A 4,633-nucleotide genomic window follows, 5' to 3' on the forward strand; every position below is an offset into this window, starting at 1 on the left:
ATAAAGAGAGATGTCATATAAAAACATATATGCCTTTTAAAATTAATATAATAGATCTTAGTTTGTAGTAAAGACATATAAGTCAAAGATTAAACATATGCTGGTTTAAGTGTGGATGCCCAGAATCTGCGCTCACACTTAGAGACATATGGGGGTTCAAGGGCCATGCTGCTATTGGGTCCATGCCATTTTAAATGACCTGCACTGCCAACCAGGTTCATGGTGACACTTGAGCCCAGGCTGCTACAAAGTACTATGTCTGAATCCATTGTCCAGTCACAGCTTGGATCTGTATTGATGGGTGAGGAGCAAGGAGCAAGGGGTTATCTTTCCCTTGCCCACACCTCCATGCAGCAGATCATGGGGCTAGCTCTCTCACTCTCTGTCTTCAGGGTCTGCTCACACACACCCACACAAGGAGGGACAGCTGTACTGTGCTGCCCTGAGGAGGTCCAGGGCCTGCTCTCCAGACTGGTACAGTCAGTGAGGGGTAGGGCCAACTCTACAGTCCTATCCTCACTGCTTTTGGTGGATAAATGAATCAAGGAACACAACACAATGTCAGCCATGGCATGGTAATAGACCCAGATAGGACCCCTGGCAGCAATCTAGGCCTAGTCGACACAACGACTCTGGCTGGCAGCACAGACTACACAGATCTACATGGCCCCAACAGAGACTCAACCCTTGGACAGTAACTTGACCCTAGGTATCAGCACAGACTTTTGATGTCTGTGCAGACATTAGTGGCTCTATGATTCATGCACATTGCAGAGTGGGAACAACAGATCATCTGTGCATTACACTAAAACTTACCCCATTGGCAGGGGGCAGGTAGCCAAGTCTATGATTATGAGAGCAGGAGAGTTGCACCACTTCCTCTTATACCAAGGGATAGTGTAGACAAAACAATACCACACCAGTTTGCAATTATGATTAATTAAATGGTCATTTATTTAAATGGAAATCTTAAAGATTACTGTCCTAGACAATAGTCCTCTGCTGAAGAAAATATTAGAAAATATTATAGATGATGGATACCAGTCATTTGGGCTTTACAAGAACATAAAGCAATTGATACGCCTTCATAAGTACCAACAGCTCTACCTTTAAAATAGTTAACTGAGAAACCAATATGGGTTAAGCAGTGGCCTCTAGCTGAGGAAAAGTTGCAGGCTTTAGGACAGCTGGTACAAGAACAACTAGATGCTTGACATATAGAAGAATCTACTAGCTCTTGGAATTCTCTTGTATTTGTTGTTAAAAAGAAATCTTAAAAATGGAGAATGTTGACAGATCTAAGGGATGTCAATGAGATTATTCAACCTATGGGCCCTCTACAATCTGGAATTCTTCTGCCTTTTCTGTTACCAAAGGGATGGCCTGTTGAAGGAGCTGCAGGCTGCATTCCTGCCGCCTGGCTCCTGGCTGTCTGGCTAGCGTATGCCCCGAAATAACAACCCACAAATTGTATTCATTTAAACACTGCCTGACCCATTAGCTCTAGCTTCTTACTGGCTAATTCTTACATCTTGATTACCCATTTCTATTAATGTGTGTAGCACTCCAAGGTGCACTTACTGGAAAGATTCTAGCCTACATCCATGCTGGGTTGGAGCTTCATCGTGTCTGCCTCAGAGAGGAGAGGAAATGGCATCTGAGCTCACTTCCTCTTCCTCCCAGCATTATGTTCCGTTTTCTCCACCCACCTATGTTCTAACCTATCAAGGCCAAGCAGTTTCTTTATTAATTAACCAATGACCTTCCTCCATGAATGGCCTCTCATAGTTATTGATTTAAATGATTGTTTCTTCATTATAAGTTTACAAGACAAGTATAGAGAAGAGTTTGCCTTCACAGTGCCTACTTATAATAATTCTCAGCCTACTAGAAGATATCAAAGGACCATCCTTCCACAGGAAATGCTCAATAGCCCTACCCTATGCCAATACTTTGTCAGCCAGCTATTGGAAATAATTTGTAAGCAATTTTCCAAGTCAATAATCTACTAGTACATGGATGACATTTTGTTATCTGATTCAAATATAAATATTTTAGAAAGGATGTTTGAAGAAGTAAAGAAAGTCTTGCCTAAACGGGGATGACAAATTGCTCCTGAAAAGATTCAAAAAGGAGATTCTGTTAATTACCTATATTTCCCAACAGAATTACAGAAAATTAGAACACAAAAGGCACAAATTAGGAGAGTCTGAATACAGAACCAACCCAAGGTGGCTAACTTATGGACCTCAAAGTATTATTTTGTTGTTTTTTTTGTTTCAACTATTTCAGTGCAATGCTGGTTTCTAGTCTGTGGCAAGGAAAAAGATTCACTTGGTTCCTGCAATCAGAGGTTCTAGCTCATGGTTTACTGGCTTTGTTTCAGGACCCATGATGGCACAGAATATTATGAAAGCTTGGATCTTTTGCAGCAGTATCTCATTCAAATATTTTGTTGCAATAAGAATAATTTGATTCCAATTAACTTATACAATATATAGTATTTCATTATGGTGATTTTTGGAGTACCAGTAAAGGAAATTTTCTTGAAACTATGCAGAGCCATAATTGAGATATATGAAGTAGAAAGGTATTTAAAGTTTATCAACCTTTATTTTCTGACTTTTTATTTTGGAATTTTGTGTTCTATCATCTATAGATGATGTGTTCACTGTTTATAAAAATTATTTTAAGACAGCCATTAAAATGTGTTTTGTAAAAAAGACCATCCTAACAGGTGTGGGAACCTCTGCAATAGGATTTTTCAATAAGACTGAGCTCAACTCAGAATATATAATGGCAAAGTGTAAAAAAGGGCTCGAGAAGACCCAATAAGTGAACAACTTAGAAACTTAGGAATAAGGAAATACCATGCAAACTGACTTAACAGGATCCTTGCTGGAGCCAGGTCAGGGTGACCTGTTGTCAACTGCACAACAAGGATGGATAAGGAGTATAGTCAGATGTTGATGGCCATCCATCAGGAAAGGTGAAGTGTTCTTGTTAAATGGACTTCAAAAGAATCTTAGCTCTAAACTGTAATTGAAGTTATGCAGAAAAAGATCTAGGATAAGATATATAACCCTGACTAATGTTAAACTGAACACAACTAGGATGAGGAAACATACCTTTAATTGGAACACTTGGGAGGCAGAGGTATGGGATCTCTGTGAGTTTGAGGACAGCTTGTCTTCAAAGCCAGTTCTATGATAGCCAGGACTGTTACACAGAGAAACCCTGTTTTGAAAAACAACAACAACAACAACAACAAAGTTGATGGAGGAAGGTCATTGGTTAAATAAAAAGAAACTGCTTGGCCCTCATTGGTTAGAAGATAGGTGGGAGGAGTAAAGAGAACAGAACGCTGGGAGGAAGAGGAAGTGAGCTCAGACTCCACAGCTCTCCACTTGGGAGCAGACGCCTCAGAGAGATGCCATGCTCCCCACTCCCGGGAAGATGCACGCGATGAAGCTCCGACCCAAGATTGACTTAGGCTAGAATCCTCCCGGTAAGCGCACCTAGCTGTGCTACATAGAATATTAGAAATGGACTAGTCCAGGTGTGAGAGTTAGCCTATAAGAGGCTATATAGAAATGGGCCAAGCAGTGATTAAATGAATACAGTTTGTGTGTAATTATTTCGGGGTAAAAGCTAGCTGAGCAGGCAGCCGGGGTGCTTGGGACGCAGCCCCACCGCCCTTATTAGTACAAAAAGTAAGTGAAGTCTTTCATACCTTTCCCTTGTTTAAGTAATGAAGAGACAATCTCTTTAAATTGAATATGTTCAGTTTCTCAACCAATTGGCTTTTGTTCACTAAAAACAACTGGATTGGCAGTTGACACTTGGTGGTAGACTACGTTTACTCAGTAGGGTAGCAGCTAGTTATTTTGTAAAGGGAAATCCATGAAAATAAAAAGAGCAAAAGTCACTTTTGAGCACCAAGAACTCGCTGATGATTAATCTCAATATCGAAACAAGCTTAGAGTAACTGAATGAACCAAAACAGTAAACTCAAATTTGAATACACTATAGGAATGTGAGACTGTGTAGACAGATTATAAGGCTGGGCAGAGGTCACTAGATGGAAAATTATTGAGAATAAACATGAAGGTTGGGGAGATTCTGGCTTAACAGACCCAAAAGAACTTTTGTCTAAAGCAGGACAGAGGGATCAGACGTCTCATGGAACACTGAGAAAGGCAAGTACTGGGGCTTGCAGATGGGTATGATAGGAGATAGCTTGCCAAGGTAGCCAGAGAAGGAAGCTGCCAGGTGCTGGTGGTATCAATAGATTCCAATCAGTTCTCAGGAAATACACACCCTTCACCCTTCACAACATGAGTAAGGCACTTTTGCCCTTTCCCCCAGTGAACTTCTCAATTCTATGTACATTTATACATATTCTTGCTATCTAAGAGACTGAATTCTGGGTGAGGATGAAGTCTAAGAAAGCCTTCACCTGTTGCAGGAAAGAGACCCTGGGCTGCCCTCATGGATAGGCAAGGTGAACAGACATGGTAGGCCAAGATTTCTAAGGCTAAATACTAGAAACAGTCTTGCCACTGTTTTGACATCTGCTGAAATAAGCCTCGACTGCCTGCTTGCTCTACCTGTCCCCAGTGGGAATTCTATG

Source organism: Microtus pennsylvanicus, chromosome 1, assembly GCF_037038515.1.
Source record: "Microtus pennsylvanicus isolate mMicPen1 chromosome 1, mMicPen1.hap1, whole genome shotgun sequence".
Lineage (NCBI taxonomy): Eukaryota > Metazoa > Chordata > Mammalia > Rodentia > Cricetidae > Microtus > Microtus pennsylvanicus.